General features: G+C 33.8%; 1 protein-coding gene across 1 annotated transcript in view; it reads right to left on the bottom strand.

Moving 5' to 3' along the window:
• Positions 1-9,396, bottom strand: part of LOC110452864 (lipoma HMGIC fusion partner-like 2 protein) — a 42,663-nt gene extending 33,267 nt beyond the window's left edge. Inside the window, exon 1 of the mRNA XM_021501586.1 lies at positions 9,215-9,396. The gene's annotated coding sequence lies outside the window, so the exon portion shown is untranslated. The remainder of the gene's footprint in view (positions 1-9,214) is intronic.
• Positions 9,397-15,238: the final 5,842 nt, after the last annotated feature.

Below are 15,238 nucleotides of genomic sequence, written 5' to 3'. Positions count from 1 at the left end.
TTTGAATTACGTTTTCTTGTGCAATTTCAACTTAAAAACATCTGTAGAAATAAACTGATGCATGCCTGCATGGCTAAGAATACATCGTTGTTATAACTGATTTTTTGGCACATTTATTGAAGTATAAGTATTTTTGCCAAAAGTGATCCAATTTGGGTACTGGTCCGATTTGGGTACTGCCTCCTTACACAATTTTCATTCTGTTACTGACTAATTCTTGGTGTTTTTATTCTATGACAAACTGGAAATATTATGAAATATATAAAAACCTGTAAAAATGACATTGCTACAATAAGTTAACAATTCTGTGATGATCTTACATACCCATGGCGATTTAGATAAGGTGTACTGTAGCCCTAATATATGCAACCATACCCCCATTTTGAGAGGTATGGGGTACAAAAAAAAAACAATTACAAAAGTGACAGGGAACACTGCATTTAAATACCAAACAGTGTCTACGTCTTCGATGTCAAATCTTTTAAAAAGAAAGCATGGCATTTCAATTAATGACTAGCAGCAATCAATATATATCAACACGATCTACCCCTAGCAGTGAAAACATTTTAACTAACTTGGTAAAAACTTTAATATGTTACCATGGCTACTTTATAAACTGTTACTTTTGTTTTGTTATACATTAAACAAAAGTTTTTTACTTGATTCTTATGTTTATATGAGAAAGTGTGTATCTAGTGAATCGATTCGAAAAAATCGATTTGAAGGGATCAAAATCGAAATCGAACCGATTCGGAAAAATCCTGATTCGTCCCAGCCCTAATATATATCTATAATCTATTTATATATATTCGCGTATTGATGTTTTTATGTGAATTTACTCTACACAGAAAAGGTCAGAATTCAAAAATTCCTCCAAAAATGACACTAAAAATATAAAGCTACAAAAAAAATCATAATATTCAATTTCCGATTGACAATTCATTTCACCATTTTGGAGAAAAAGCAACCAATTTTAAAATGTATTTCTATGCATATTTCTCTATGCGCATCCAGCTAAGCAAAGATCAATGCCTTAATTTTAGTGTTGTGTATAAACCAGGACATGATAATTCATTCTGCTCCAGTCAAGACCATGCATTGATTGATGGCAGTGTTACTGAAAGTGACATCAAGTGACTAATCAATACCCGACATGGTTCTGTTGTGTCCACTGCAACGTTTAAATCAGAATCTCCATATCACTGTATTAACCCTTTCACCCCTAAGTAAGTTTAATAGACTCTACCATACATTTATCTGGGTGAGTCCATTATGGTCTACAGTGGTGAAAGGGTTAATTGGGATATTGTTGCCGCACTATATTTTTCGCCCTCCGTAATGATGGCGAAATTACCATCAGATCAAATATAAATTAACAACATAATATTCATAGCAAGCAAATGTGAAAGGCAAAGTATAGTAACACTGGGCAAAAATTTGTTTTGTGTGCGAAAGGCGAATGTTTGACCTTGGCAATAGTTTCCCAGTATACAGAATCCTTAACTCGATCATTCACCCCTGAAGACAAATTTGAACTCTTCTAATTCAAAGGTTGGAATAGTTCATTATGAAGTTTCAGGGGTCAATGAGTTAATTTATCCTGTTCGTTCTTAACCCTTTCACCCCTATGTAACTTTAGAAGACTCTACCATGCATTGATCTGGATGAGTCCATTATAGTCTGAGTGGCGAAAGGGTTAATATATACAGCCTCTGTTAGGAACTCCAGAAGGTTTTATACACTTGTCAAAACTTTTCGACTGTGGCCAGGAAATATGAAACAGTCTCAGATTTAAAACTCAAGTTTTCATTGTTAATAAAATCATTGTTTTTTCTTCCAAAAATTGGGAAAATATAACCTTAATTTTATTGAAATCAGGAAACTATATTCCTTATTTTTCATCATTTGGGAAAATAAAGCACTGCTTTTGCTAGGGGATTTAGGAGCCTGTATTCAGCTTTAAAACTAGGCAAAAAAATCACCAAAATAGGCATGTCCCTTGGAAAGTCTGAGTAAATTTGAGAGATTTATACTGTACAGATTGCCTCCTGGTCCTAGTGCCTCACAGACCTTGAGGCCTGTAATACAAACATGTCCAGTTTATGACATTTCAGATCAATTGGATTATGATCATGAATAGCCTCTGTATCCATGGAAACTAACATCAAAGAAGGATTTCTTTAACCCTTTCACCCCTATGTAACTTTAGTAAACTCTTCCATGCTTTGACCTGGATGAGTCCATTATGGTCTACAGTGGTGAAAGGGTTAAGTCCTGTTTTGTTCCACATAAAGACCCCAAATGGTTCTTCCATCCTTCCACTTCAAAACTCCCTGTGTTAACCCTTTTACCCCTATGTAACAATAGTATAAACTCTGCCATGCATTGAATTGGATGAGTCCATTATGGTCTATAGTGGTGAAAGGGTTAAATGAATGAATATTCATGAGATTATTACATTAATCAGTATACTATTCATAAGATTTTTATAAATATTCATAAAATATTGAAACTCATGTTTGAATTCACGAGTGTACTACACTCACAAACCCGAAAAAAATAAATATTTCATGCAATCTTTGTGATTTATGGTAATATTCAGGGCTATTTCAAATTATGAAATTGACACCAACATAACATAACACCAACCACCCCTATCTTCTCATTGTAACTTATACATACAAACCAAGTGCTCTTATCTCCTATGGTTAATTTGAGCACATCTGAACCACATAAACCAGAGCGATAACAATTATTTTGTATCCAATTTAATTTGCTTATCTCTAACAACTAGCTACAGAGCTAGCTGTTTCAAAGCACCAGAAATTATAGGCGGTGCCAGAACAAAATGAAAGTTTTACAAAATGTACAAGCTTTGTTATTGATAATTCTCCGTCAAGGTTAGGTGAGTAATCCTATAGCGGTAATGATTACCGTGTTTATAATGCTTAGTCTGGGAAATAATACAATGAGGTAAAGAATGTTTCCTTCATTGTTTGATAGAGTACACTAGTTAAACATGTTCAAATTAAAGAATTTTCCAACCCTAGGAATTTGTTTTAACCAAGCACAGAACTGAAAATTTCTGCTGTAAATGGGGAAAATTAAAAAGACGCCATCAATACCCGACACAGTAACATCCTACCTTTGTATTTTATTTAATTTCTTTTTGTTTGTGTCAGACTTTTTTTTTAAAATCGTCGACTAAAGGAATCTTCACGATACAGTTCTACAGTTTCTAAAATTTCTTTTAATTTTCTAGCTCACACAGGGAAATATCTGAATCCAATCCTTTGAACTACAGTGGCATCTCCGTCAGGAGAACATTAGTGGGGAAGCTTTAGTGTTCTGGGAGTGCAGGTTGGAGTTGGATCCAGGGTTAGGGGTTAAGGATTTTATATAAAAACACAATAGAGGATTATCTCAGGAATTTGCACGATGTTAATTATCTTTGCATGAACATATGACAAAGTAAAAAACTTAATTCTACTCACTTAAAAGCATTGAATTTTCTTCAGTTTGCTTTCATAGGCAATATGAACGTCAATTGGACAAATGCAAATCCATGTTGCTGAATGTAAGTTTGTCATTTCAAATATGACTTTCACTTGTGTTAATCTATTAAACAGGTAAATCAGAAAAGCTACGTGCATCCTTGCTTGGTTAGAATTACCACAAAACTAGTAATGTAAGCACCAGTGAGTTACTGGGAAACATAGGTATTTTCTGTTAGACTTCACTATGAAATATGAGCATGTATTTTGTAAAAGCAGAATATTAAGGCCTAAAACTTTCATTAGGCTAAAGAATTTGTAGTTGTGTTTCCGCTGAAATTAGCTCTCAAAAAATTTAGTTTAAAGTAAAAACTAGAAAATGTCTGTAAGACATAAATGCCCCCTCTCATGGATGGGATGGGATGGGACAGGACGGGATGCGACGGGACGGGACAGGACGGACATGGGTAACCCTATATGCCCCCTCACCCATTTTATGGCGGGGGCATACACATTATAAGATTATATATATAGAGACAAAATTTAAGACACTTTATCAAATTTGCTCTCAAAGAAATTCAGGTAGGTTTCAGGTAAAGTACATTTATTTTTTACAAAGATTCCATTTAATGGTGACAAATTAAAGAAACTTTATAAAAATCGTTGTCAAGAAATCTTAAAACTAGGCAGAAAAAATAAAAGGTTACAAGATGTGGAAACAAATATTTGTTTGGCTCTATTTGAAACCATGACTAAGAAAAGTGTAACAATAGTCACCACTGCACAGGAAAACAACACTATCAATATAGCGTGTAGAACATGTGTGCTGTAGCATTAAAATCCGTCCCACCACACTGAAATGGTGCAATGATTTACCGGGACCTGCACACCTGATGTACAGGCAATCACATCTGTTAAAATCACTTGTGCATTGATGCCAACTGCCCTACACCTGGAATGAAACAAGATATTTCCACAGAACCCTTATTAAGCCCCACTTCGTCATCCTGTTACTACATGGATCTGTAATAATTATTCTCATTTAAATCTTGGTTTATATTAGTTGTCTTCCTTGAACACTTCAGTGTGTTTAGTCAGAGGCATATAGGATCTTATACAAGTTTCCATTTCATATGAGATTAATAAAACGAGTCCAAGAATTTTCGATTTAGCGAGCCTCATATGAAACGAAAACGAGTGTAAGACTCTTTTATCAAATATTCAAGATTTGTTGCATTTATTCGTGTAAAACGACAGTTTTCATGCCACCTTAAAATGTAAAAAGCCGCCATTTGTACTCCAGTGTGTAAGTCTGTGACATCATGTACTTGTCCTAGGCGTGAAGTCACAATTCAAACAATTATAACTTACAGCCAATCACAGGGTTTAATACGCCAAAAATATGACATGGGTATATTCACTGGATAACACAGTACGTTATGTGATAAATATATATATTATGTAATATATGGGGCAAAGAAGTAATTCCAACAGTGTGGACAAGTTTAAAATGATTGGAGGTCTCTAAGTGGTCTGATCCATTTAAATTTTACACTCAAAACCTAAGTATTGAACCCATCCATTCGTCGTACAGGTAGGTACACTTGCAGGTGTAGCTGTGTGCCATCGACATGCCTCGAGGCACAGACTGCGGTCTACGCTCAGTCATTGTACTTATACAGGTTTCGGCGGGACATCAGGTAATTAGAGTATTAATGACAGTATCATAAGGTAACTGTACTGTTACCCTGTTTTAGCTGCATTATCATTTTGTGTTCACATTTATTTATTTTTTCCAGACGATGTTTTGACATCGATGATTTGGGGGAATTAGTGTTAATTCACTGTGCGTGTAAAACCAAATTTTGGCATGGCAATATTAAGCCGAAATCGCAAAGCGGATTCCTGACCATCTTTAAAGTCATTCAAACTTGAATACCTCATGATTGTTAACTTTGTTATCAATCAACATAATATAATAACAGGAATTCAAAATTGTCTTCATTTCAAAATGATCGAAGACTTCCTCTCCCGTTTTGATATTTTGTAAAATTAATGTTGCCTTATGCAGTATGGCGGACTATGTCTACCAGTGGTAACTAGTTTACTTCCTTTTTCAACCCTTTCACCACTATAGACTTTAATGGACTAATCCATATAAATGTTTGGTAGAGTCTTACTGAGGTTTCCTAGGGGTGAAACGGACAAGTTTCATTTTGGTACTTTGCATTTACTCTTCCTTGCCGGCTGCATGTTTTCAATGTTGAGCAATTTTATATCTTATTAAATGTTGTCATCTTTATAAAACTTAATTGTACTTCTATCATCTTCTATCTGCGATATTAACAGTGACATGTAGTGCTGTCTGCCATCCCACCTGATCAAAAAAGGATGATGTCAGACGAATCTCGGATTTGTCAAATACCCACAAGTTCGAGCTAGCAGGGTTTTACTGTATATTTGATTCAGTAAGGTAAAATTTAGACAACACTTTCTTTTTAGATTGAGCATCTTTTTTCTATGAAATTTATTCGGACTCGTATCGCAATACTTCAGGCATATTGCGACACCCTTACTCAGAGAAGTGCTGTTGCATGATATTTATTTACTTTTGGGTTATTTCCATTTACATGTATTTTTTTATTTTTTTCATAAAGTTCTAGTTTAGTTTTCTTTTCAGATATGATATATATATATATATATATATATATATGTATAAGCAAATGGTCATGCTGCAGAAACTATTTATATGGCTACAATTCAAATTCATAAAAGGTTTGAAAATAAAAGACCTAAAGTCCTCAAAAATCACCTGACTTTGACAGGACACAACAATGCTTATACCCAGACTTGTGCAACAGAAGATATAGACTCATGGTTCTCGGACGTCAAAGATCACAGCGGCCATATTGGATTTATGATGTCACTCTCCATTCTGTTCAGTTGGACAAGAGGGTGTTACCAAGTATCATCACTATGTGTTACCAAGTATCATCACTATGTTTTACCAAGTATCATCACTATATGTTACCAAGTATCATCACTATCTGTTACCAAGTATCATCACCATGTGTTACCAAGTATCATCACCATGTTTACCAAGGATCATCACCATGTGTTACCAAGTATCATCACCATTACCAAGTATCATCACTATGGGTTACCAAGTATCATCACTATATGTTACCAAGTATCATCACTATGTGTTACCAAGTATCATCACTATGCGTTACCAAGTATCATCACTATATAATACTCTCCATAAATAGAGGATCTGTCTGAAGTTTCCATCATAAATTAGATTTATAAATTTTGGATTTTTCATGTTTGCGAGCCTCTGGCAAGCAAATATGAACAAGAGGCCCAATGGGCCTGAATCGCTCACCTGGTGTTAAACTTACACTTGTACTCTTAATAGTGGACTAAAATACAGTTACAGGTAAAATACCAGTGTTTTGATTCATAAGAATCTATTAAAAGATTTAAACATGTGACACCTGTGACCTTGAAAGTCAAACAAGGACATTAAGTTGAACAGACTTTATAGTTTTTCATACCAGCATGCTTCACGCAAAATATCATTACCAGCTTGGCTGGACCTTTTAATTATTTAGATGTTGTTTAAAGATTTCAACATATTTGACCCCTGTGACCTTGAAAATGGGTGAAGGTCATTCATTTGAACAAACTTGGTAACCCTTTATCCCAGCACAATACTGGCCAAATATCATCATCCTTGGCCTCTTGGTTATTCAAAAGAAGTCATTTAAAGTAAAAAGTTGACGCCGGACAGACAGACAGACTCGCACTATGGTACAAGCTCACTTGCCCTTCGGACGGGTGAGCTAAAAATCCAAATCATGTATCATCAATCTAATATCAAGGGAAACAAATGACAGATTCTTTTTATCATATAATATAAAGAAAACTGTATGATTGTGCTCTGAAATAAATATTTTTCACTTGGCCGCCTCTGAAACGATTTAAATTGCATCCGCTTCACAATGAGGTGACGTCACATTGATTGTTCCTTTTTGTTTGTGACGTTATTTCCGGAGTGATATTACACACGTTACATAAACATAATTTCTGTGATGGCTTATGACACTCATGCATAACACGGTGTTCATATGATAAAGAAGTATATGCACCAGGAAATGTCACAAGCTTTCCTGTATTACTAGAACATATGAGAAGTTTTCGAAAATTTGTCAATAATGATAAACTTCCCAAGTGGCAAAGACACTTTCTGTACATCGTTTCATTGAAATTTCATCTGTAGTACTTATAATAGTGTTTGAACTTCGATTTTCAGTCAAATACGCTCTTACCCTGTATCATAAACCCCTCCTTTTAAACTGACACAATTTTAGTGGGTGTGTCGAAGTAACCGACCCCAGGGTCTGAACACCAGCAATAATCAATCTACTCTACTCGAGTAAGTGCCTGCAGTATTATTTGCATTTCTAGAACATAAAAAGTTTTTGAAATCAGGTTATTTTTATAGATGTATTTTAACTCATTCACCCCTACATATTTAAACTGGACTTGCCCAGTCTTTGATTTGGTAAGGTTCAAATGTGACTCAAGGGGTGCACAGATTAACCAGCCCTTCAGATTCCAGGTAATGGGAGACCTTGAGATGAGCAATTCAATCCAAGAGTGCCAATAAAGCTTCAAACTAAATTTGGCAGAATTCTTTCCAGTTGCTCGTCACTCAGAGGAGCAGTTAAAAATATCAAAAGTGCAACCACTTTGAGAGGCCTAAAAGTAGAGAGGTCGACAACATTTTAATTTTTAATTTATTGTATATAAATACATATTGGTTTCATATACAAGTGTATAGGTTGAATAAATCTGGCTAAGAGTTTTTAGGAACAATTTCTCAACTGTATTTTACTACTAGCTTGTTTAGAACTTTTAGGTTCAGACAATATCCGAGTGATCAAAATTATTAGTTTATTTTTTTCTCGAAATAATTTAATATCTATACAATATTCTAGAAACAGGGGTCAGTCTAAGGTTGTAGGGAACACAATCATTTCTGACTATAAGTGCATGTTAATTATAACTGGCATAGAAACTTGAATGGCTGCAGGCATTAAAATCTTACAGGTAGATAGAATTATGCTGGAAATACTGGTATTTTCTTAACCAAATTATATCCTTGAAGACATTAAACTGACATACTTGCCAACTTTTTAAAATTATCATGAGTGAGATTGCACGTGCTCAGAATATGTACACCCTAGGGAAAAATAACAGTTGTTAAATGACATTTATTTTAGCTGTTCTTTCAGATGAAATCATTAGAACTTAGAAAATAGGAATAGCTTAGCAAATTCACTAACTTCAGAAAATGAAAACGCTCAATTAACAATTTTAGAGTCCAAAATCGGGAGTCAATCTCCCTCCTAAATAGGGAGAGTCGGCAAGTATGAAATGCAAATAACGTTACTGCACTCCTGTTGAGCAGTGTTTTATACTGTAGAACCTTAAACCTTAAAAGTACAACTGTAAGAAAACAGAAGATATTTCAACATAGATATACAGCTAGCCCACTCTGAAGGAATTCCTATAGTTCTAATATAAAATAGATATAGATATCTTTATACCGATTTTACAATAAGTATTTGTTATATACCACTTATTTTGGACACTGGAGTATATATATGTAAGTATTGAGGGTGGGGAGTCTTTACATGTTTTTGACAACATACCTTCAATGTTATCACTGCCAAAGTCTGTTCCAGAGGTAAATCCTAGGTTGGTCCAACAATGTTTCCCTGGCAGCCACACACAATATAATAAAATCTAGATTCAAATCAAAGACCACTCATTCACTGACAGGGGTCTGTTGGTAAATACAGCGGCTCTATTGAGGCTGGGTGACTAACTAGGGATGGGCCACTCCAGGGGAGCTCTGGTGTGTGTCAGATATTACATAGAGCAGGCTGTGTCTGTATAGGGTCACTCAGTCGGAGCTGGTGTGTGTGTATATTACATAGAGAAGGTCGGTGTAGGCTCACTCAGGGAACAGGGACATATAGAGAAGGTTGTCTGTATATAGTCACTCAGGGGGAGCTGATACTGTATATATAATACAAAGAGGAGGTTGTGTCTTTATACGGTCACTCAAGGGGAGCTTGTATGTATATATATACTACAAAGAGGAGGCTGTGTCTATATAGTATAACTTAGAGGGAGCTGATACTGTATATAATACACAGTGCCAGTTCCTTTACTCTCAGAAATGGTTTATATATCGTAACAATCCTACAGAGTGACACTATGTATATGTGATGGCATGTCTATGAATGATATTGGTAAATACAAACCACCCTCTTTCCCTTTATTTACGACCTCAGAGACATCAGAGCCAGCAGTTGTTCTCCTGGATCAATTATACTATGATAACTACTTCCCTCCCTCAGTTCACAGACACATCAGCGTTATACCATGATAACCACTTCCCTCCCTCAGTTCACAGACACATCAGATGTTGATCATGCTTCATTTATCTCATGAGAGTCAGTATTAGCTCAGCCTTATGAACTATAGAAAGATGGTGTCTATAAACAAGAGGTATTTATAGACCAGAGGTATTTATAGACCTGAGGTATTTATAGTCATATCTTTATAGACAGGAGGTATAAATAGACAGGAGGTATTAATAGACACGAGGTATTTATAGAATTTATAGTCAAATCTTTATAGACAGGAGGTTTTACATATATATTCATAGACAAAAGGTGTTCATAGACAGGAAGTGTTTATAGACAGGAGGTATTTATAGACAAGAGGTATTTATAGACAGGAGGTATTTATATAGATATTTATAGACAGGAGGTATTTATATAGATATTTATAGACAGGAGGTATTTATATAGATATTTATAGACAGGAGGTATTTATAGAGATATTTATAGACAGGAGGTATTTATATAGATATTTATAGACAGGAGGTATTTATAGACAGGAGGTATTTATATAGATATTTATAGACAGGAGGAATTTATAGACAGGATGTTTTCATATAGATATTTATAGACAGGAGGAATTTATAGACAGGAGGTATTTATATAGATATTTATAGACAGGAGGTATTTATAGACAGGAGGTATTTATATAGATATTTATAGACAGGAGGAATTTATAGACAGGAGGTATTTATATAGATATTTATAGACAGGAGGAATTTATAGACAGGAGGTATTTATATAGATATTTATAGACAGGAGGAATTTATAGACAGGAGGTATTTATATAGATATTTATAGACAGGAGGAATTTATAGACAGGAGGTATTTATATAGATATTTATAGACAGGAGGAATTTATAGACAGGAGGTATTTATATAGATATTTATAGACAGGAGGAATTTATAGACAGGAGGTATTTATATAGATATTTATAGACAGGAGGAATTTATAGACAGGAGGTATTTATATAGATATTTATAGACAGGAGGAATTTATAGACAGGAGGTTTTTATATAGATATTTATAGACAGGAGGAATTTATAGACAGGAGGTTTTTATATAGATATTTATAGACAGGAGGAATTTATAGACAGGAGGTTTTTATATAGATATTTATAGACAGGAGGAATTTATAGACAGGAGGTATTTATATAGATATTTATAGACAGGAGGAATTTATAGACAGGAGGTATTTATATAGATATTTATAGACAGGAGGAATTTATAGACAGGAGGTATTTATATAGATATTTATAGACAGGAGGAATTTATAGACAGGAGGTATTTATATAGATATTTATAGACAGGAGGAATTTATAGACAGGAGGTATTTATATAGATATTTATAGACAGGAGGAATTTATAGACAGGAGGTTTTTATATAGATATTTATAGACAGGAGGAATTTATAGACAGGAGGTATTTATATAGATATTTATAGACAGGAGGAATTTATAGACAGGAGGTTTTTATATAGATATTTATAGACAGGAGGAATTTATAGACAGGAGGTATTTATATAGATATTTATAGACAGGAGGAATTTATAGACAGGAGGTTTTTATATAGATATTTATAGACAGGAGGAATTTATAGACAGGAGGTTTTTATATAGATATTTATAGACAGGAGGAATTTATAGACAGGAGGTATTTATATAGATATTTATAGACAGGAGGAATTTATAGACAGGAGGTTTTTATATAGATATTTATAGACAGGAGGAATTTATAGACAGGAGGTTTTTATATAGATATTTATAGACAGGAGGAATTTATAGACAGGAGGTATTTATATAGATATTTATAGACAGGAGGAATTTATAGACAGGAGGTTTTTATATAGATATTTATAGACAGGAGGAATTTATAGACAGGAGGTTTTTATATAGATATTTATAGACAGGAGGAATTTATATAGATATTTATAGACAGGAGGAATTTATAAACAGGAGGTATTTATATAGATATTTATAGACAGGAGGTATTTATAGACAGAAGGTGTTCATAGACAGGAGGTATTTATAGACAAGTGGTCCTTAAAGACAAAGTAGGGTTTTTTAAGCAGACTTCTTTTAACTGTAATGCATGGGTGAGCTGACATTTTTGTTGGAATCAACCAACATCAATCCAAAGCCAGGCAACAAATCTTACTTACCAAACATTGATGTTTTCACACAGATAAACATTCATTCCAATTAGTTTCCTTTCTTCCAATTCCTCATTGGTCAGACTATGACTGTAACGTTAAGTACAATTCAGTCTATCTTCTCAGTATATCCTTGAGAAAGCTCGAGTGTGAATCCATGATACGTTAATTTCGACAGCAATTTATTGTGAGACAGTCTATTCAATTTCAATTATGAAAATGCCCAGTAGATATTTCACATTTTCCATTTTAAGATGCATCTGTGAAGTTCAGATATTCATATTGACGGAATGGTACATGTACCATCCTATGTATACTTATTGCCACTATATAACTCTACCAAATTCAATTGGCATTCATACAGGCAATGAATGCCATGGACCGATTTGTGAGATTGTTGATGTCATCATTATTATGATGTCATAATTGTTATGCTGGATACCTGCGACCCTCCCTGGGCGATGGCTGTTCTATTCATTGAACAAGCATACACAATACATACATTATTCGAACTAAAAGTGAAAAATCACAAGTGTAATTGATCTTTTCATGGGATGAACAGATTCCAAAATGGTACATATATATATAGGTATTGAACTTCTATAGCTTATATAGGCCTGATCGTTTGAATAAAATAAAAAATAAAAAAATATTATTGGACCGCAGCTATTTTTATCCATGAATAGAATTCTTGGATTTCTTGGTTACTATAAGAAGATGTTTGAAAATTTTGCTAATTTGAGCCCACTCAATGCAGGTGCCCATTGGAATGGGAACCAAATTTATATTTAACTTTAATATAATAATATAATACTTAAATATATTAAGTCTGTGATCTTAAACTTCTGCAAAATATTTTTGAAATGTGTTAAGTAATTCTTTTTAAGGAACTAAACAATTGATAAAACGTTTGTAGATGGATGATGTTCAACACACAATGACACAAAAGATGTCACCAGTCACTGAAACATTTCATGTCAGTGATTTAAAACAAAACTATTCATAAACAGGAAACAAGGTGTTTTTTAAAGTGTATTGTTCATAAAGATTAAGTTGGTCCATCAAATTGTCAATTAAAAATGGAAAATTACCAATCAACTGTTAGATATAATCAAAATGACCAATCAACTGTTAGATATAATCAAAATGACAAATCAGCTGTCAGATAACAATAAACCAACCAATCAACTGTCAGTTAACAACTGATCGGCCAATCAGCTGTCTGTTTACATAAAGACTACAGGATGGTGACTGCTACAGTGGCTGTTCCTACAAATGACTCTAACCACTGATGGATGGTGAGATTAACAGGAACCTGCTTTATCTTGATCCAGAACTTAAATGGCCGTGAAGCAACCATCTGCTGCTGTATTTCCTCAGGCCAGCCCTTACCTCTGTTTCACCCTATAGCTATATATACAGAGCTAATAGACAGAGATTTGGTAGCTCACATTAGCTCAACCACCCCTGCAATTTCATAATGAACTATTCCAACCTTTGATTTGGAAGAGTTCAAATGTGTCTTCATGGGTAAATGGGTTAAATGGTCCTTTGCTAACTTCGTGTTTTATTCTTTCTGTTCGTTCATTCACTAATGGATCTTTGTTTGCTTGTTTACATAATTATTTGCCCTGTTGGTTTGTCCCGATTGGTTTGTTTATCTATTTGTAGTTTATGGTCACATGAAAAAGAGGAGAAGGATCAATCAAAATAGAAACAATACCAAATGAATGAAAAGACAAAAGAAACAAAATGTATGATAAGTGTTTTGTTATGATGGAAGCAAAAATCTTGTTTTTTTCTATAAATGTTCTATGAGTGACAAAATGCAAGCATTAACTCTGAGTAGAGTTAAAATTGTAAGATATGGAGTTCACTAGGGGGTACTGCTGCAAAAAAGAACAAAGGGCATTAACTCTGTGTATACAAATGTAGTGGAATAACCGATCGCATGTTCAAGCATGGATTTTGTGCTCCGATAGCCTAATTGCTTTTTCCGGTTATAAGTTAATAAAAACATCTTATTTTGTCAATGATAGATTTGGAAAAAGTTTATAGAGACTTAAAGTCGAATACTGTTTTCAATGTTCACATGTGGATTTTTGATCTTTTGACATGATTTGAGTGAACTACAAGAAAGTCCAAGCTTGCGTGAGTAATTGCGAATGGTTTTTCATGAATACACGCCCTGATTTCAACATGCAACTTTAATTTCTCCTCTTTAATATAATATACTTGTATACAAAATTTGGCACTATTTTGGTAATATTGGGAGTATATGAGATAAGCCCCTAAAAACAGCATGCCATAGTCATTTATAATGTGCAAGCCTATAGCAGCCTCCTGTAATACCAGTAGGGAGCTAATGATGAAGGATACTTCTTGTTGTCTCACCGACTTTTAATTTTCATCCCCCAATTCAAAATCAACTAAAATTTTGAACTTGACCCTTTCATATTAACGCTTGGAATTTGTTATTAAACATCAACAATATCATGTACGCCAGCAGAAAACAACAGGTGTCTCTTAAACATATTAAGCGCTTATATCTCTACAATACAGCTAAGCCACATCTGTTTATTTCAAAGGGAACATTATTTTGCAGATTATCTTCAACAGTTTTACATCATTCAATTTTAAAGTTTTCAGAGCCTGACGAAACTTAACACCTGCTTGACTGTTATGATGTAATAAATATCAAAATTATCTCAATTTTAAGTTAATCTGCTTGATTTTAGGCCAAGCCAAAGAATTAATACTTACAAAATGTATATTAATTGTTACAGAAAAGGAAGTATTTTCTATTAAAATAATATGCAGTTTAATTTTTGGCCAAGCCAACGCATACATTGTTCTTTATATAATTAACTGTTGCTGAAAGCATTACTATCTTAATATTAAACTGTCTTATTTCTCAAAGTTATTTAATTTATTTTGGAAAAGCCATCTTTATTGTTTTCAGTATAGTTTATTGTAGTAACGGTTACAAATACCAAAATATTTTGCCTAAATTTGGAACAATTTTGCTAATTTTCTTAATTTACTCTCAATTCCTTGTTTGCTGACATTTTTCATTGGACTGAAAAACATCTGTCATCAAATTCCTCTTAATA

This window comes from Mizuhopecten yessoensis, unplaced genomic scaffold (assembly GCF_002113885.1).
Source record: "Mizuhopecten yessoensis strain PY_sf001 unplaced genomic scaffold, ASM211388v2 scaffold6939, whole genome shotgun sequence".
In the NCBI taxonomy this organism is placed as follows: Eukaryota; Metazoa; Mollusca; class Bivalvia; order Pectinida; family Pectinidae; genus Mizuhopecten; species Mizuhopecten yessoensis.
Note: the sequence above shows the minus strand (reverse complement) of the source record. Positions and strands in the feature narration are given on the sequence as shown.